Genomic DNA, 21,553 nt, shown 5'->3' with positions numbered 1-21,553 from the left:
ATGAGTAAATGACAGCATGACCTTTATTGTCATAAACCTTATTGTTAAAACACACAAAGAGGGTCTAATCATAACAAATAAGTACATAGTGATCAAATTTAATATACGAGAGGTAACAAATAAAAATATATTAAGACTGCAATTGTCCCCTTATTTAATATAGATATCAGAGCTGATTACTTATAAAATGAAACTGTCTTCTACTTTTAGCATTTAATTTAACATTTAGCTTCATTAGTTCAACATTTGCTTTTTTGCTGCATTATTTGCAGTCAGGGCAGCATCAAACCAATCTGAACATTAATTTATGGTTTCACATGCAGACCTCTCCTCAACTGAGCTATTTGCACATATCCAGTCCAAACTCTTATGGGAAACTGTGACGGATGGTTCATCATACTTGTTTTAATTATTCAGCTGTGCAGACAGCACCCTGGGGAGACGTGCTGCGGCGCATTACAAAAAACACACATTCAGTGATATAATCATAATGATGATAATGAAATGTATTTAGAGCACATCAGTGCCTCCCTCTCGCTCCCTCTCTCCCTCTGCCTCTCGCCGCTCTGGTGGGAAGATGTGAGCGTTGTCTGACGCAGGAGATGGGAGTTTGCTGTGCTCTAGCCCCCGGTGACTCCACGCGGAGGCCTGCGGTGCCCTGTGCGACTGCTCACCGGAGATTAGCCGTCAGAGCGGAGGGTTTTGCATACCTCATGTGCCGTCAACTGCGAAGGCTTACCTGACAGGTGTTGCTCTCGCTCAGATCTGCTGTGTCCTCCTGAGCTGAAGCTTCTGTGGGGCGTCTGTGGGTAGGAGAAAGGTAGTATCCTGCTGTCAGTAATCACAGGCCACACAGCCAGACCAAAGCCAAAGACGAGAGAACCGTGATTCTGATCAGTGTGTCGCAAAACACCCTGTGGGCTGCTTGAAAAGAGTCCTTGTTGAATGTGTCATTGAGTGTTTCAATCTTTGGGAGGAAATGGGTTTAGATGTCTTATTAGTGGCGCATGTAAAATACATGTTTTTTTAGCCCTCACAGGTGGGTATGTTAATGTTTCCAAATGTGATATTGGGTTTATGAGCAGAATCCATAAAGATAAATGATGTGGTTGCTACATGCAAATTCAGACATCAAAACAGTATACATTGTTGAAAATTGAATTAGAGCCTACAAAAAGCATCATTTAGGTCAGGGACTGATATTGGGCAACCCAAAGGTGTTCAGTCAGTGTGCCAAGTTCGTCGCCACCAAACTAAATTTCTTTATAGACCTTGCTTTTTGAGCAGAGCCATTTTGGTGGTGGAACAGAACAGTCCCCATCTGCAAAAATTCTGTAAGATTTCATGGCTGTATGCTTGATATTATGCACATATTAGGCATTGCTGCTGAAATAATCAAATCTGTTTATTAGAATACACATACTTACATACTTTATCCCATGAAGTGTATAGTTATACAAAACTATCCTCCATTTTCATACTCCCAACAACACTGTTTACTTCGATTTGACCTCTTTATTGTGTTTGTATACACTCTCATTGGAGATTTGTGTGCATTTTAGGGCTTTATATACCAGCTCCCTTACTGTATTAAAGTGTGTTGTCAGGTTAATCCAACCTCAGTTCTTCCCAGAAGTGCTGCATATTAAGAGAAAGCGGGACTTAAGGGTGCTAAAAACAGCAGAAGAGACAAATGAATGATCACATGTGGGCAGTGATAATAGATTAATATTTCATTCAGCTTTATGATTAATTAAAACAGGCCTCAGGTCCTGTGGCAGATACAGGCTGAAACACACACTGACATTCCCATGTGATCCTCTCAACATCTGAACATCTGAACTCTCTCCCTTCTTCTGCCTCCACTCCAGGTGGAGGACTCGTTTAGATATCTCCAGTGGCATTCAGTCTTTACTTTGGGGACGGTAAGTGCTTGTTTTTTTCCTAAGACTTGCCGGTGTGTAGTAAAGCTGTATTTAGTGCAGTCAACAGTCTATTTATAGCCAACAGGACACGTTGACATATGAACAAATGATTTAATGTATTGACCTCACCTTCGCTCTTTTGTGTTTAAATCCTTGGTTGCTATATGCAGCTAATAATACTTTTATTTAGTGCTTCTCTGTAAAGTCATTTATAGTGGTTTACAGTGTATATTGTTTAGCCCCTGTTCTAGCTTGCACGTTGGAACTTTGTGTATCAGCATTTCTTAGGATAAATTACTTGGGTTTACAAGGATTATATTTGGATCAAAGCGTCTGCAATTGAATTCATGTAAATTTCTTGCATATCATCCGTCTTTAACACACTGACCTTTTTCGTTCTGTTTAACATTAAATGTTTTCACAAGCAATATGTAACAAACTGCTGAAATCCACTCAACCCAACTTTTAAAATAAAATGCAGGAATATTGTCCTAGTTTTGAGGTCAAAATGTCTATGTAAACACTCTGAAAGTTGTGAAATGTGCCGTATTTCTCCTGCAGTCAACCATTGACCAAGTCTGGCCGGCGAGGTGTGGAACTGGTCCCGGCAGCTGGTGGTGGGCAGGGCATGCCCTGTGGCAGTGCTAGGGGAGGACCGGGAGGTCCAGGGCCTCGGCCTGCTCTCACCCTTGTCTCGCCCGTGCTAATGGAATAAGGCTGGGCCGCCCATATGGCACTTGTGGGAACAGTGGGACTCTGGGGGCTGGCATAGAGAGCCACCACTCTGCTGTTAGATATTAAACAGGACAGGTCCTCACTGGGCTCTGCCCATAGCCGGGCAGCGTAATGGATGGGTTTGGTGATTGGACAGCACTTGGAGCGGCCTGTGTGAACCCACCAATGAGCAGAGCCAAATAGTTGCAGCTGTGGAAAATCTGGCCTGGAGAGTGTCCTTGACAAGTTTAGTTTACTTTAGTTACACCTTTTCCATTGACCGTACATGCTAAAACATCTTTACAACTGACTTTAAAAATCATGTATTGGATTGGTAGCACCTAACACAACTTTATAGACCAAGCTGAGAAAGAAGGACGTTATCAACAAGTGATATAGATAAATCAGTAAATATTCTTCATCTTGAATCAAGGTGATGATGATGCATGGTCCGTTGTGGTTTGAGAGTGGTAGTACAAGCCCAGCAGGACAGCAGAACGTCCTTCAAGGGAAGCTCAAGGAAAAGTTTCCCTGCCAGAATCCATCAATGAGTCAAATGGAGAGAATGTGGATCAGTGCAGAGAGTGGACTGCAGTGGGGAGAATCAGTACACTTGGCACAACATCTAGTTTCTTGGATGAATTTCTATGTTCTAATGGAAAAAACTTGGCCAGGTACAGCATTTCGAGACGGGGCTACAGCCTAACCAGAGCAAACGCTCACCCACTCTTCTTTTAATGAATTATACCACACACACAGCTCATAATTGGATCTTGTAGCAATTTGTAACATCCCCTAAAAAAAGAAAGCAAGTCGTTACGAGAAAGTCAGCAAAAAGTCTCTTTTGACACAATGGTGCCTCGTTTTCCTGTATGAATATTCCTGTGCATGCTCATGCCAGACTGCTAAACAGGTCACTCTACTTCCTCTCCTGCCACCCACCTCTCTAGATCTGGAACAAAAGCCAAGCTACCCCATCTCTCCCCCTTTTCTCTCCCGTCTCTCTGTTTTATTGGTGACAGCTGCCGCGAAACAAACTCGCGGAGTGAGAGAAATGATGTGTCAGTGGAAGGTCCTTTAGCCCGCGCCGCTAATCTGTCACACGCGGTTTGTTGTTTACCGTTCCTCGGGCTCGCTGACCGGCCGTCGACAAGCGTAGCGCCGTAATGGCGACAGATGCTGACCCGCAGAAGTGTGAATCTTGCCGATTTCCCCCCGCTGTCAACCTGTAAATTACAGCTATCGGGAGTAATTAGACCCGATAAAACCCTTCCAAGCTTCGCCCCCCACGTGCCGCCCTGACTCACTCTCTCTATCTACAGCTCGCTCTCTCTCTCTTGGCCTGCCAGTGACACGAGATTGGGGGATTTGAGAGGCACAAGGTTGCTGGCATTGACCGATCTCACCGTTAACCTGTCTCTGACACCTTCTCCCCTTATTACTCTGGCACTGCCATCCTCAACAGGCTGTAAGGGACAGACACTAGAAAAATACAGTGGCTTCTCCATTTTTTTATGGTAGTAGCGAAAATAGTTTGTTTTTGTAGGTTTTCGTTGGAATATTGGTGCAAGCGATATATTTTTTTAGGGCAGTTAAAGATGTGCCATTTCAAGCTGGGCCATTTTTGGCATGGTGATATAGTGAATGTCACTTTGGCCATATTCTCTGCCTGAACAAAATATTGGCCTTAAAGTGTTCTTAAATCTTAAATAAAAAAAACATCTGACATTTTCAATCACTGCTTGAACACTGTGGGTTAATTTTAACTCAGGATTGGGTCAAAAAGGGACAAACTACCCGTTGGGTTAAATCAACCCAAGAAATGATTAAAACAACCCAGCATTTTAAATGAAGACAACCTAGCAGATTTTTATTTATATCCCAACAGTTGGGTTTGTCGCTTTTTGACCCAAGAGTGAAGGATTTTTAAATTCTGTCAGCAGACATGGTTTACTGATTGTGTACACAATGTAATGGTCAAAACCACTTGATATTTTATCATTTTTACTGTAAAAATGGTTTTGGTTACTTAATGACATGAACATTTCTTTTCTGTTGTCACAGTCTTGCTGACACTCTTGAGTGCTTTTGAGTTCACCCAAAAAATAAAATGTTATAATATTCTCAACCTCTTCATTCTAATCCTGTATGACTTTTTTTCTGCAGATATTTTTAGAACGTTGGTTGGCCGCCAGTGACTTGCATTGTATGGGCACAAAACCACATTTTTCAAAATATCTTCTTTTGTGTTCCACAGAAGAAAGTCATTCATGTTTGGAATGGCATGAGGATGAGTATATGATGCAGAATTTTAATTTTTGAAAATTAATGTTAAAGTGAGTCCAAATGCACTTTGATTAAATTGAATGCTATTCATTAAATTATCTCTCTTTGTGTTCTGCAGAAAAAAGAAGTCATACAGGGTTTCTAATGACATGAGGTTGAGTAGATGATTCTTAAAAAGAGTGTATCTTTTGATCATTAATAATTTGAGTTAGTGCTGTCACGATATGCAATTTTCACCACACAATTATTGTGCCCAAAATCGCGATATTATCTCTGTGTTTGTCCAGGTTATGGCTGTCACGATATCCAATTTTTCACTACACAATTATTGCGCCCCCCCCAAAAAATCTTACAAATTATATTATCTTGATACTTGTCAAAACGTTTATAAAATAAATAAATGACATCAGTGAAATTCATTTTTCATTTTGCGTTTTGTCTGTTATTTGGTCAATGACTTAAAATAAAAGTGTATGAGGGCCGAGAGAGAGTTTGTAACATTGTAACTGTTAAATTTTAATGGGTGCTGAATAGTTTACAATATGTGTAGAACTAACATGGTTTCGATAATTGTGGGTTTTAATATACCGATTATTGCCGATACCGGTATATTGTGACACCCCTAATTTGAGTTAAACGCATGAAGCAGACAAGTTAAGAAGATAAGCAGTCATTTTTAAATGCAGCCAAAGGAGAAATGGACGATAATCTGATACCCTGAGAAAATGCCCAGCCGTGGGTTGGAGCTCAGCCCTCTGCCCTCTCCGTGTCCTCATAAGTCCCTAATGCACGTCACTGCCTTCTGCTGCCAGGCCCGGCCATGAAAAACAGAGTTCATGGCCCTTTAAGTAACTCACCTAGTGCTAAAGGTCACACAGTCAGGTCTTGTCATATGCCCACCCTCTCCGTCTCCCTACTCACTCTTCCTCCTCCTGCTCTGCCATCCCTCAGTGCCCACTTCCTGACCATCGGAGCCAATCGCCAACCGCCCTTGCCTCCTCTGCCACCAATGCGGAGCAGCAATCTGTCACCCAGGCACTGGAGGACGCCACCCTGCTGGCCCCCTTCCGCACACCACCGTAATGGCTTCTGGCATCCCTCGAAAGAAAAGTAATGGATAGAAAAGAAGAGAACGATGGGGACGGTGCAAGAAAGAGAAGTCTGAGGGACAGTTAGTTTAGACGCACCCTTCACTTTCTGCCCCCGTCTGGCCTGCAGACCTCTAAACCTCTTGCTCATCCCCTGCACGCCACCCTGCTTTGGCCCCGTCGCTTTGCACGATACTTCAGTGAATAAATGAGTCGTTTTAATCCGACTGACAAGCTGGCATTGCCCAGCCCTGCCCTCCATCTGTACTGGCCGCCAGCTCAGCGGCAGGCCCTGGGCAGCTCCATGTGCCAATCCAACACACAGCTTATCCTGGCGGCCGCTTCAGAGACAGACGGGATAGAGCTCCATGCGGCTACTGCCCATCCACACCAAAGAGCTATTTATATAAGAAAAGGATTAACTGTCACAATCTTTGATGGGCAGCAACATGGATTGAAAAGAGGCTTGTTAATTATTCATTGATTTCTGGTGGTTTGGGTATGTGGAACCTTGCTCGCGTCCTGTGTATTCACATTGTGTTGGGTTTAAGTGGTCAAACTTTAGGGAACAAGTTTAAGGCAGGACAAAACCGTTTAAGAATTGAATTTTGAGTTTTTGTTGACTTAGTTTAACACAATAGGTAAGCGTTTACAATCACAATCGCTTGTCCAAGAGAATCCCATCATCATTTATTCCCTCTCATGTTGTTCAAAACCAGTGTATGACTCCTTCTTCTGTGGAACACAAAAGAAGATGTTTTGAGAAAATGTATTATTGTGTTCATACAATGGAAGTCAATGGAGGCCAATGTTGTTTGATTACCAATGTTCTTCAAAATATCCTCTTTTGTGTTCTGCAAAAGAAAGAAAGCCATACAGGTTTGCAGTGACATGAGAATGAGTCAATGACCTTTAAATGAACAGTTCACTCAAAAATGAAAATTCTTTCTTTATTTACTCACCCTCAAGTTCTGACAAACACAAAGAAAGATATTTGGAAGAATGCTTGTAACCAAACAGTTCTTGGCCACCATTGACTACCATAGTAGGAAACAATATTTATAAATTGATTTGTTCTGTTGAACACAAAAGAAGATATTTTGAAGAATGTAGGAAAGCAAACAGTTCTAAGGCACTTTTGACTACAATTGTCATTTTTCCTACTATGGTAGTCAATGGTGGCCAAGAACTGTTTTGTTACAAGCATTCTTCCAAATGACAGAATTTTCATTTTGAGTGAAATGTCCCTTTAAGAGTGATGCATCAATAATGCAATCTATAAAATATTATTTTCTTCAAGAACAGATCTTTTACTGAAAATCGGTCACCAAAGCTGCGCAGTTCTACTTATTTACCTTTATCACATATCTCTCAAGTAAATTAAAAATGCACAGATGCAGTTATTTTAATTTATACAAAGATAAATCTAACGTACACGAGTCAGATGAGAAAACTTATTTATTTCTTTAAACCAGAGCCCAGAATAAATAAAACAAGAGATAAACATGTTAAGGTCATAGTTCAGCTATTACAGATTACAGACAATAGATTTTCATCCTCATGTTTCAGAGTATAGATCAGCCCAGGCTTGATCCGAGCCAGATTCCGAGAACCCAGATTCTCATAGAATCAAACATTCTATTGCCTCCACTCAGGGGTTAATTCTGCTCTGTTGTCCTTGGCACACTGTGGGCAAACTGCAGCATGGCATAGTTTTCTCTCTCTCTCCTCTCTCTCTCTGTCTCTCTCTCATCAGTGGGAGGTGGACAGAAACACTGGCAAATGGAGGTGCAGAAACCCTCTGCTCCATTTCCTCTCTGCTCTCCACTTGTCTCTCTGTTTGCTGTGCTCCCTCTTTCTCTTGGCCAGGTGGCACCTCTTAAACATGGCCCAGGAACATTTGAGTGGCCGATTAAGCATGGGGCTTTTCTCCTGTGTAGCCATAATGAGTCAGGTGAGAAAGGGTGCACTCTGTGTCAGTTATCACCCCCATGGATTTCTTATTTTTTGCTGATCTAAGACCAGCTTCTCCAATCAGTTCCTTGATGAACTAGTTCACCCTAAAAGGAAATCTTATGTTGTTATGTTATAATTTACTTTAAAAAAAACATAAAGATTTGGTACGTTAACAATTTTAATTTGGAGTGGAACCATTAATCAGTGTTAAAATGGAACCACTTTAAGTGAACCATATCTTGGTGCTTCAGTGGTTCTTCAGAGGTTTTTCAGAGGTTCTTTGGGATGACTGAGGTGCTATATATAACCGCTGAAGAACCATACAAGAGCTTGACACTTTTACTATACAGAAGCTGCATGGTTCTTCAGCTGTTCTATATAGCACCTCTGTCATCCCAAAGAACTGCTAAAGAACCTTTGAGGAACCACTGAAGAACCAAGATAAGGTTCTATTAGCACTTAAAGTGGTTCTCCTATGATTACGAGGCAAGAACCCCTTTTACAAAAGAGCAGTTTGAAGAATGCTTGTGCCGCAAAAACATTGGGGCCCACATTGCTCAAAATATCTTTTTTGTGTCCTGCAGAAGAAAAAAAGTCAAGAAGGTTTGGAATGACACAAGTGTGAATAAATGATGACAACAGTTTCATGTTTGGGTGAATTATCTCCTTAAAGCAGGGGTCTTCAACCGGGGGTCCGCGGTGAAACTGGAACCGTTAATTACAGTTTACTCACAGGCAACTTTTTGTAAAAAATGTAAAACATGGGTACATAAATATTACAACAAATGTTCTCTATAAGCTGCGCACGTGCACGGCCGCGCGGACCATACTCCCGCACATTGCAATTTTAACCTGCGTGCGTGCAAAAATCATCCATTCAGGCAGGAAGCAAGCAATGGAAGAAACGTTACATCTGCGTCATAAAAACTGGTAGGGCTAGAATCAGTGCATTCTCTGTCTCCCTTCTGATAAAAGTACGCATGAAAGGAGTTGCGTGCAAATAAAGTGCATTCTCATATGTTTCTAAACTTCTTTTCAAATTCGTTAAAGCTGTAAAGCGCTAATTTGACAGCCAACACTGCTTCTGCATTGTGAACTCTGACAGAACTATCGTACGTGTTTAAAATCAATGAAACGTGCACCGTGTACTGATGGTGCACGTCAAACAAGTTGCCCCGAAAATAACACATCATGCATCATGTTGCTCTCCCTACTGATATGATGCTCTGCAGAAAAAAACTCTTGTTAATTTTCGTGTAACAGCCGCGACAATGCTGATCCACGAGAAATACAACGAGCTCAGAATTATAAAATAGCGGTGTGTTCTGCAACACACAGAGAAGCGGAAGAAAAAAAAGAATGACACTTAAAGGTGCAGTCAACTGGCCGGTTTTATTGTTTTATACTATTGTCTGATGTCTACTTATGACGTTCGCGTGGTTTTTTACATTCGAAAACATCAAAATCAATAAGTAATAGGCTATTTTCTACCCTGGTTTTGAGGCCGGCTGGAGAAAAGCTCGGTTTTTAAGGGCGGCCGCATAGAAGACTTGGAACAGTGTTGGCAGATATGGATATGACCCGGCACCAGAAATAATATCAAAACACTTCAAAACAGCCTCCATTATTCGCAAACGGTGGATAAAACCTTGAAAAATGATATATGAGCCCGCCAAATCACAGAGATGCCGATCACAATTATTACAAATGACTAGAGGTCCCCAGGTAATACTATCAGGGCATATCAAGCGATCTCTAACAAAGCAATAGTGATGCATAGTAGGCTTACAAATATGTTTTACTCACATAAGATTGCTGCGCCATTCCTATCGGATCCAATATTGAAGGCACAGCACTGCTTTTTAATTTGAGTCTATCTGCAAAGACTTGTTCAAGGAATCCGCGTTGAAATGAAACGAACAAACGCTCAATGTTTTCCCCACGTGAGCTGGAACGTCTTTAAAAATGAACTTCAACCACGCATTCCTACTGTCGGAATCCGAAAGAAGGTTATGCAGCGACTGTGCTCTTCCACAACCAGGCGCTGCGCAATATTTTGCGATCTTTAACGGCATGATGCTTACACTCGCTCGATCTGGTTCCGTGCAGCTTGTGTTCAGTACTGTCATGCGCCAACCATGGGCAAGGGCTCGAGAAGTAGGCGTTGATATTCTTCTATTGAGGCAGTGTTCAACCTATCTATGTCATTGATAGTTGCATTCCAGGACCTGCCGTTCGCTGAGCGTCGTGTCAATAACAGTTATTTCAGTAACAAGGGCATTTTCAGGTCTGACACTTACAGGATGTTCGCTTGAATACGATTCCCTCTTATATAACAAAAGCTCGGGTTAAAATTGTGGTCCTAGTTCACTGCACCTTTAATAAAGTCCATGTTTTCCAATAAAGTCCATGACTGTGAGATTTACTATGGCACATGCAGGTGAACAGCGCATTACATTATACATTCAAATAGTATGATGTGAAATAGTAATTCACATCAGAAATGTTTTGTCCTTTTTTTACCTACGTATTCACTGTGCACATAACCAACAAGCATGAAAACTATTTTTGTTATTTCGATGTTTAATGAACCCTCTCTGACCCGAGCTCGACAGTACATTGTCTCAAAAGTGCTAAGCGCCCTCTACAGGAGGCACAAAATAAAACACTTTTAGGGTTAGCCCAAAATACATCAGTCAATACTAAATTAAACAAAATCTCTGTAACCCTTGAAGTTTTGTTCTGTGGGGTGTCTACTTTTCTTGTTGCTATACACACCCAGTACATATTTGTTTTTCGACCCTCTACATATACACGATTTAAGGTTCAAAACGCTGTTTTTTCCACATACTGTGCATGTTTGTATCTCCTCCTCGCCCCGCCTCTCTGAATCGCGCGGATGTTTAACAAAGCTCATCGCTCTGACAAGCGAGGTGTGCTATGATTGGCCAGTTAACCAGTGCGTAGTGATTGGTCGAATACTGCAAGTGTGTGACGGAAATGTAACGCCTCTTACCATATTTGGAACATCAGTGACAGTACTGACTTGCATATACATTTGGGCGGTCTTAGTCAACTCATACCAAGAACTGACGTGGATTTGTGGGGGTGTGGTTACACGAGGCGTTTCAGGCAGGTCTGGTATGTGTCTAATACAGTACATGCATGGGCATCTTATAGCACACCAAAGACACAGAAAAACACGTGTTTGTGCCATATAACCCCTTTAACCAGCAAGATGTCCATGGTCAACCATGAAAGACATCTTGGTGAACAAGCTAGACCAGCAAACAAGCCTGGACCAACACTGAAATTAATACTGGCCTAAAATGGTCTTCTCAGCAGGTATGCTATCATATCAGCACGGTTTCGAGCAATACTACTCTAATATGACACTTCCTGCCGAGCAAGTGACGGCTTAGCCTCACAACAGGAGATCATGACTGTTTGAGTAGCCAGTGCTCAAGCACAGCTGGTGACTTTCTTCCTTTTGATGATGGGTGTTCACATCAGAAGAGCGTGTAAACAGAAGCGGATGTTTAACTGCCTTTTGTTGAAAAGCTGATCTTGTCTTTATTTGCATGGCTGTAACGCCACCGTGCCACAAACTGTTCTCTAAACTGTCTGTTGTTTGTTCTGCTATCATAAATCTCAGAAGACGCTCATATTTAACGGCCGTGGCGTGATGAAGGCTTTTTGAAGTACGGCTATAGAAGCTCTTGTCCTTTATAGTGGCATCCAATCAACTCCCAGAGCCCGAAAAGCGCATCAATTGATTATTTAGGTTAGCACCCGACCACGACAGCTGTGTAGCAGCAGACCCCAAATAGAAATAAATCATTGATTTTTTTTTCAATTAAGTAGGTTAATAACTGAAAATGGTCTGTAATGTTTTATTTAACTTTGGGGCAGGGACAGCGGAACAGGACAGCACATGTTGTGGAAGGCTGGAAGGAGGCGCAGCGAGCTTCGTTTGCTCCGGAGCGGAGCTAAGGACTCGGAGAACGATAACCGCCCCTTAGGCCATTTCATATTAAACAAGTGCTTTGTAAGTGTGCCATCATTACTATTCATCACAAATAAATACTTAAGCACAGAGAGCTTAGTACCCCGCTTTTATACAGTTCTCCATTATTACTGTTTCCCCGCCGTCTGGCTGCCTGCTAGGCTACGGTACGCCCAGGCTTCTTCCTGTGTCCTTCAGCCTTCTGGACTGAGAGAGAGAAAGCAAGCGAGAGAGGGAGGGTGACATATATGCCTGTCCAGCCTGCCTGCTATTGCCCTTTAAGCAGGTAAGCTGCCAAGTTATGTGTCTCGTGGGCTTTGCTGTCCACAAATTGTGCTCTCATACCCCTTCTCTCACTTTCACTCTCTCGCTCGCTTTTTTCTGCTTGCTTTCTCATATATACACATATCAAATCTATAGTTTCTTCCTCTTTATTCACCCTTCCTGTCACGTCGAGGCAAACACAAACTCACACAGGAAATGCACATGCACTGTTACAATGACCATCATTCATAGGAATGTTACAGTAATTCACAAATGGGATTTCTTGAATGTCTTACTTGTAACTCATAGACAGCAATGAGGTGTTTTTTTTGCTTTGGACTCCTTCGTTTCAGATGTTTTTTTTTCTAAATTTAATAATATTGTGTTGTATTTCGCTCCCACCCCCATTTATTTTAATTCATGATGATTGATTTTTGTTTGTAATGTCATTAAGGACACAAGTCACCCAAAAATAAAAGCATGGTTCTTTCGTTTTATTTCAAACCCATATGACAATTTTTTTTATTAAATGAAAATGAATAGTGACTGAAGCTGTCAGTTCCTAACATAATACGTCCTTTTATATTCCATGCAGAAAAGTCATCCTCCTTTGGAACAGCATAAGGGTGAGTAAATGATACCATTTTATTTTGTGTCAGATTCCTATATTCCTAAATTGTTATTTGTCTAGTTGTGTGCTATGAAAACACACAATTTTAGGTTCTTTAAAGAGATAGTTCACTTAAAAATGAAAACTCTTGTCATCATTTACTCACCCTCTTGTCATTTTAAACCAGACTTTCTTTCCTCGGCAGATATTTTAAGCAATGTTGGTAACTGAACAATGGCAGTATATGGACCCAAAACCAGTATAATGGGTACTGTCGTTGTTCGGTTACCAAAATTCTTCAAAATATCTTTTGTGTCCTGCACAAGAAAGCCATACAGGTTTGAAATGACAAGAGGGTGAATAAACGATGACAGAATTTTCATTTTTGTTAAACTTGCCCTTTAACTTTCATATTTTGGTACCCCAATTCTTGAACACTTGGTTTCTCTGACAAGCGCACACACAAAGACTAGACACAGTGCCGGAGTAGGCCAAACTCCCTCTTTACCATGAGTTTTTTGGAAGGTGATTTAGCTCATTCTCTTTGCATCCGTTCTAGGCAGCAGTACGCTTTGCTGGGTTGGCTGCGCTGCCGGCTGGCTGGCAGAGCTTGGCGCACGGGCTGTGCTCTGGATGTGTGCTGATGAATTGCAGGCGCAATGCGGGCCGGCAGCCGGCAAGGAGAACCACCGAGCGGCCGTCAAGCCCCATCAGCGTCTGCCTCCGTGAAGGGGGAAATTGTGGAGACAGTGCTGACAACTTAATTTAACACCAAGCTAGAGTGAGACTGCGCACTGGATAATTGATAACACTACCACACACATGCGCAAATCGACACAAACACAGCAGAGCATCCTGTTGGAACGACAGAAACCAATCCGTGAAAAGAACAGTGCTAGACAATGACTACTTGAGAAATCTCTGGGGTAAATTCACAGAATAGTAAAACACAATGTATATGAATCATACGTCTTACTCGCAAAGCACCTGTCATCCGCTTTTACTCTATGATGTTGCAGTCAACCAGAATAAGACGATAAGCAAAATTTAATGCAAAAGAGGCATTTGTGTACATTTTTATTGATCATAACCGTTGCAATTCATTTTCTGATGATCTAATAATAAGGGGCAGCATTATAACCAGGCATGTTTCCAACCCTGCGGTGTAGTCAAATGCACTTTTGGCCTATTCAGGTGCCTGGATCACAGGGGTGGAGCGATGCTGTACTTTTTATGCCGGATTGCAATAGGTAACAAAGATTTGAAACCTGCAAAGTGAGTTTAGCGCAACATTTTTGGTATGTTTGAAACGTTATCTACTATTGCATAATACGTTTTAAATTGGGTGCTGAAACAACGCTGACAGCAATGGTATCAATAGGCACAATTCATTCTTAGTGAACTCTATGATGAACTAACAGAGAGAAACAGTTGCAAAAGACTACCTTTTTTGATTCGGCGGATGTTTTTATCCAAATATACTTAGAGAACGTTCACGGTGCGCTATATATTTTATCTAAAGGATGAAAAAACCACGCATCAGTTTAATTCTTCAGCTGTAGAGCTTTAAAGATGCACCATGTCGAAGTCAATGAAATCAAAATTTGAAAAGGCGGTATTCACACACCTATGATTTTTTAAAAACAGCAATTTCTTATCTCTTGTGCGCGACGGATGGGATAAATTCGCAGGTGGAGACGAAGCGCGAGCATTTCCCGTGGGCCTACACATATATGCCGTTCTGAAATATTACATCAGTTTTTGGAGATAAGCACACCGGAGTGTGAAGGCTTTGAACAGACCTACCATGGTCCCTCCTCACACTTCAGGCAGCTCGCAGGGCTGAGAACGAAATAAAAACCGGGCCTAGCGAATCCCTTCAGCGAATCAGGCTGCCATAATCCCCTTTTAATTTCCTTTTGGAGCCTTCGCCAGGGCTCTGTCTAAAGCCGGCTGTCCGTGATGACACAGTGGCCCTGGTGACAGTGCGGAGCTATGGGGGTCTTTAGAGGGATCCGGGCGAGGAATATACAATAACCAAGCGAGGTCTTTTCAGCCTTTATACGGCCTGCTTTCTGTTTGCCCAGCACTCTGAGGGGGATTTTCTGTGTCATACACACATACAAACACACTCTTTCTCCGTCTACACCTCACACACACATGCGAAGACACACTTCCGTCTGTGCAAGGCCTTACACACACACACACACACACACACACACATGCACTCCTTCTCAAGCAGACCCGAGGTAAAATTTCTCCGTATAAAGCTAAGCTATTTATATCTTAATTTATACAGGTTGGCTGTGATGTATGGGTCAGGCGGCCCGCGCCTCTCAATCCCTCTCAATCCCACAATGCCCAGTGTAATATTTCCTCTTGAACAGCAATTTATTTTTCTCCTGTAGAGGAGTTATTTAAAAGAAAAGGTCTCATCATTAAAATGTATGCTTTTGCAGCACGGCTGAGTTAAAGGGCAGCCGGCGAACGCCGTTCGCCAGGCAGGAGGAATTCAGCACACCCAGAGAAAAGAACGAGAAGAGAGAGAGAGAGACCATCTTTGTAACATATTTGCCCAAAAGGTGGGTTCAGACCAACAAAATGGAGAGGGTTAACGTTATCCTGAGAAATGAATGGATTTCTCCTGACATTTACCGTGGGGTACCGTATATATACTGTAGCTCACATATAATATTACGCTATGTGAAGTTTGCAGACGTGGTCATACACACTTATGAACATTCTCAGATATGTTGTAAATTCTGTGCCCTCGATTTCGGATATCTTGCTGGCTTTGCTTTCATAATGAGCGTTCTTTCCATGAAATGTCATTGTCAGAAGCTCTGCGTCAGGTGTAACCCTCTCATCACCTGAAGATGTTCTCCTGCTTGAGTCTGGGATTTTTCGTCCCTCCACCAGCTGAAGTAATTAAAGGGTTATTAGTAAACAGATACTCATGCTCACTAACCACTGCCAACTGTCTCATACCATCTGCTGCCGGTGTGTGCGTGCATGCGCATATGTGTGTGTGTGTTTATGCACTTGACTGTAGGAAGGGTTGGAGAAGCAGGCATCTGTGTTCACTGTATAGGTGACACAGGGTGGTAGTTTGTGCGATATCGGTCTGTTTTTTCATATCCATTAATTTATCCGTTCACCCATCAATTAATGTGTTTACATGTATATATTTCTGTGTGTGTGTGTTTATTTATGCCTTGGTTTGGCACTGTGTTGATTCCAAGGCAACCATTACTTTTTATTGCATTTTCAGGCAACTGCCTGTCTCCTCCAGCCTCCCTCCCGTCTCCCCCTCTCCATCCTCTCTTTTTTTCTGTAATATTGAAGGGATTAGCCCTGCTGGCCCCTTGGTGGTTACTGTTTCATTTTATTCTTATTAAAATCTTAAGAGCCTTCTTTAATATTCCTGTATGATACTACCTCAATAATCTAGCTCCCTACCTCTTACCCTCGTGTGTTTGTGTGCCTGTGTGTACTTGTATGTGTGTGTTTCTTTTCCCGCTGCTGTACGCACACACAGACTTCGTTCACAATCGAGCAGCGTAGACGTGACCAATACGGCCGCGTGCTTGATTGTGTGCGTAACAATGATCGTTGTAATCATAATTATCTAAATGCATGATCTCTTCCATGTAATGATTGTGGGGTTTTTTGCAGGCCTTCAACTCGGATGTAATGCTGTAATACTCCTGCTGTGTGCCCAGCAGCTGTCTACAGAAAAACGGCATTGATTTTGTGATGCCTCAGGTTTGGGTAGAGCAGTGAACATGAATGCTGTTGTCACAGCAAAGCTTCCTGGATCACTCTCTCATTTCTGCATCAGTTTTCATGACCCGAGGCAGCTTGTAGCAATGCCTGTTGTTCAAGCGGAAATCAGAGCGAGTGTGAATGCGTGCTGAGCGTTTCCAGAATCAAACTATTCAAAGCGTCTTTGTCATCTTGTAACCGATTCTGTTATGTGAAGTATCGTGATACACTCCATGTTGTATTATAGTTTTACATTTTTAACAGAAAGGAGGTTTACAAAAGAATTGCAAAAATTTGAATGCTAATTTAAATAATGTAAAATTCATCTTAAAGGGACAGTTCACTCAAAAATGAAAATTCTGTCATCATTTACTTACCCTCAGGCTGTTCCAAACCAGTGTAAATGACTTTGTTCTGCTGAACACAAAGGAAGATATTCGGAAGAATGTTAGCAATTTTCAGTCATGGGGCATCATTGATTACCGTAGTAGGACAAATTAAAATGGTACTCATAGGTGCCCCGGTTTGCTTTCCTAAATTCTTCAAAATATCTCAAAAAAAGAAAAACAATTCTACTGTGGTAGTCAATGATGACCCATAACTGAAAATTGTAAAGTAAATTCTGACAGTAAATGATGACAGAATTTTCATTTTTGGGTGAACTGTCCCTTTAAAAAAATATTTTTTACATGGCATATATACAGTACATGCAGATAAGGCTTTTTGACCATTATTAATAATATATTTATTTTAATCTTAGGAATGTAGCCTTTTCCTTAGAAAGATCTTTGAATGAAGTGTTTATGTAACACCGTGTCTACACTGGACACGACCGGCGCGACACCACAAAAGACATTAGAAACGCATTAGAACCCATTATAACTTTAAATGTTGTCCACACTGGACCCACTAAGAACAAGCAGGTTGTCTGTCGCGTCTGGTGTAGACACGGTGTAAGAAGGTCCAATGTCCTTCTGAAACCTTGTATTCAAATAAATCATTATTTTGAGTCACCCTTTATGTTTTTCACTGGGTTATGCAAATATCTAAACAATAAGTATTAGAAATGCTTGTCAACTTTGACATCACAGTATTTAATCATTTAAAAAAGTACAGTGTTTTTTCTATTTCTTGAACAACAGCTAATTTGGACATTTCTGAGGTTTTGGAGGTTTCGGAAGGACAGCGACGATATTTATCTTACACCAGTAAATAGTTTTGAATTTAAAAAATCCTATTAGTCCTATTAATATATCCTATTAAACTCAATAAGGCTATTCAAGAATACAGCAATGTACAACCCTTCCACCCCCATGTATTTTAGTGCTAAAAGACAAGAGTATTTCTCCTCTCCATTCACTGATAGAAACACAAATAGAAACCTGCTCCTCCACTCCCCTTCTACGTTCACCGTCACACACAGAGGTCGAATTGTCAAAATGACTCTTTTTATTACAGTTCATAAACACAGATTCCCCCAGTGGCCTTGGGAAATTTCACATAAACTTTGATCAAACAGACGTCAGCTTTCTTGGTTTTAAGCACCTGTCACAACGTTCGAAAATAGCCCCGCTCAATCACAAGCAAAGAAAACAGTGGAAAAATAGAGCAAATGCCACAGCGTCGCCGTTATATCAAGTCATTATTGTCCAGAATACCCAGGGAATGGATCTCATATGATACAATAAGTTTCTGTTTCATTGATTTTTTCTCTCTCTCTGAATCTCATGTATGAATTCTTCTTCCCCGGTAAACTTTGTGGCTTATAGATAATGAGACAGACTTCACTGGTGAGTTTATGAACTCTGAAAGATGCCTGAAAATAGACAGCGGAGAGGGAAAGTGAGGTCTTATTTATGTTTTTCAAATCCCTGTGGTTTTATTGCTCACGGTTAATGCTCTGTCCCTTCCATTCAAACAGTGTGAGGAGTGACGGCATGAAGCCCGTGTTGGACATAGACCCACATAGAATCCACACATGGATTCAAGAATTATATTGGGAAAGAATCTGGAATTCTGCACTATGGTTAAAAAACAATTTTAGGGAGCTTTTTAGGGAGCCAGACAATGTTTCTTCCCAAAGACCCCTCCCCTCACCCCCCCCCCCCCCCCCCCGCCAACGAAGATTTAGAGTTTTGAAGTTTTGATTGTGTATTCTCACTTCTAATGGATTTGAAAAGTATGATGTCAGTTTTAGAACCACCAGTCTTTACATGGCACAAAATGACACATTAATTATTACAAACGCTGTGTGTGGGTAACCCTAGAGTCATAGAGATAGTGATGTAGCTGGCAGCTGTAGGGATATCAGAGATGACCCTGCTCTCCTTTCTGCCTTTTTGTCTAAACGTTGGGCCTATTCTCTCACTCGGAGACCTCACAGGCATCCTCCGTTGTTCCTTAAAATAGCAGTAATTACTGAGGACCCACAGCAGTGCGTTTACTGTGTATTGTTTGTTTTCTGCTCCATTTGAATGATAAAATAGAGTGTGTGTCTTGAACTCATTGTCATGTTTGTCTTTCCAGATCTTGTATCTTGTGATCTATCTCAGTCCCTGCATCCGTGTTTCAAGACGCCCTTTCAGTGCTCTTCCGTCTTTACTATCTTGATGGCACATCATCCTCGCTGTGGTATCTGCTCCATCACAACAGTACATTGCCCTTATCACTGGCTTCATTTCATTAATGACATTCTTTTTGTATCGGTCATTTTGACTAGGGTATACAAATGAGTGGATATGTTGCTTATTATTTTACATTATATTCAATGCAATATCCACTGGAAGTATCATTGCCATGAATTCAGTGCCTGCATACTATATTTGTGTTTTTGAGTGACTTTGGGAAGGTGTATGGTATGTGTCGGTATGAGCAGGTGTGTCTGTGTGAATTATAAAGGATGCTCAGCACACCATCAGTGTTGTGGGTGGTTTTACACTCAGTCTTGGCATACTGAAGTCAGTGGAGACCTGCCTCTGCGCTGGATCAAAGAGAGCTGAGCCTGTGTCACACTCTCCAGCCATGATACTAATGCCACGGTCCTGGCAAGCACAATGCTGCTTTCCCATCTCCTACTGTTTCTGTGTTTTTCTCTGTCTTCCTCTACCTCACATGATGGACACGCTGTTTTTTTTTGCACTTAATCTTGTAGAAAACAAGTCAGATTTTCATAATATTAATTACATTTACTAATTTGTCAGATTTATACAGTGGGTTTGAATAAGAGTTGCATTTCGCAAACTGGTTGCAAAACGGTTTGGAATGTACCATTTACCAAAATACCAATTTACCAATTACCAAAATATTTTACTCAGCAGCCATCTTGGAAACGCCTCTGAGCATGTTTGTGGGTCTCCAAGTACTGTTCCTATCTACTTTAATAGGCAAAGAAAACTCGAAATCTCCAAAACTGTTCAAATTAAATTTCAGTAATATATTTCAGACATCCAATCTCACATTAGTAATATTCGGCTGATCTCAATCATACATTTTAATACGGTTTGCTTTCACGGCAGTGGCGTTAGGGTTAGGGCCGGGGTTAGGGGTGGGGCTTCAGTATTGCTTTTTTCTAGTAATCATATTTTTGTACGATTCACAATTTACGAATAAGCCACCTCGTATAATAGTTACAAATTCCTATGAGATCAGGTTGTTTTTTCTTCTGGAGCTTAGATCACGCTAAACAGCTGAATTTTTTTGCTCCAGCTGTGCATGGGCATTCTACACTGAAAAAAATCAATTTCACATTTTATCTTTAGTTTTATTTAACATTATTTTCACGTATTTTTGAAATACGGTTAAAAAAATGTCAAGTTACAGAAATAGACTGCAATGCCAAAAAAGGTGACTCTTTTTTTTGCAGCTGACATATTTAGCATTGCAATTTCCTTTTTTTGTTGTGATTTAACATGGTTTATTCTAAAATTATTATTCAAAAATTCTTCATTCATAGCTATGGTGAAACCTCTGTTTAGTTCTGTTAGGTTTAAATAATGAATGTCATGGTTGCATTGGCCATTGCGTTTTTTTCCCAAAACACCACATCCATCACAAGTACAAAGTAAGTCAGTGCCACTTTCATGTATTTGTTTTTCTTCTGGGGTGTGAGGGGTTCTTGTTTTATGTCATGTCTTGTGCCGAGGTCTGTATGGGACTCCAAAGGGATTCTCACCTGTGTGAAGAGAAGCTGTGAACCCATCACGCCGACAGGGAGCTTTGTGAAGACAGGCATGAAGCAGTCTGCACCCACAGCACACGTCATTGCCCGTTAGGAGAAGCTGAACGCACTAAAGAGGTTAAGCTGCCGTGCCTGGCAAAGGCAATTTTATTGATAACCATTTGAAGCCTTTTTTCCCGCCCGTCTCCAAGCCTTATGTGCCATCACGCTTTCCCGTCTTTATTCCGTTTGCCACTCTCAACCGACTTCAAATATGGGAAGCCTCTCCCTCCGCCTGCGTACCGTCAGAACAGAAGCCGCCGCTGCCTGGTTCCTGCTGTCTCAGCCGTGGAAATCTGCATTCTGATCTGGCAGACGATCGCCTGCAAATTCCCACATCTCTCTGATATATGTAAATATTTATAATATCAGGTTCTCTGATGATCAAATGTACGTTTGTTAATAGTGAACTTACGCTAGCAGCTTCCCCCCATTGTCAGACAGAATGTTGCTGCCGTGTTTGACTTGTTGGGAAGGGGGAGCCGTTGTGTTACCTTGGCTAATCTGTTTTTCTATCCATCTTCTTTCCCAGCTGGTCAGGCACTGCATCATTTCATGGTTAGCCCCTGGTCTCTGCCCTGGCCTGAAGTCATCGCTCGGTTAGGCAGCTGCCAGGCCAGCCCTGAGGGTCCCCAGTGGTGAGTAAAGGAGTCAGGGGTTAGTCGCTGGATGTGGAAGGCATTGCCTCTGCTCTCATGTCCAATTAGGAGCTTTTTTTAAACA

The 21,553-nt window shown here is 41.6% G+C and overlaps 1 long non-coding RNA gene across 1 annotated transcript; it reads left to right on the top strand.

Moving 5' to 3' along the window:
* Window positions 1-20,532: 20,532 nt before the first annotated feature.
* LOC130570736 (uncharacterized) lies at window positions 20,533-21,553 on the top strand. Its single transcript, XR_008964991.1, has 3 exons — window positions 20,533-20,908; window positions 21,053-21,182; window positions 21,363-21,553. It is a non-coding gene; the product is annotated as an uncharacterized LOC130570736 (long non-coding RNA).

This window comes from Triplophysa rosa, linkage group LG19, assembly GCF_024868665.1.
Source record: "Triplophysa rosa linkage group LG19, Trosa_1v2, whole genome shotgun sequence".
Lineage (NCBI taxonomy): Eukaryota > Metazoa > Chordata > Actinopteri > Cypriniformes > Nemacheilidae > Triplophysa > Triplophysa rosa.
This window is presented reverse-complemented; position numbering and strand designations above follow the sequence as displayed.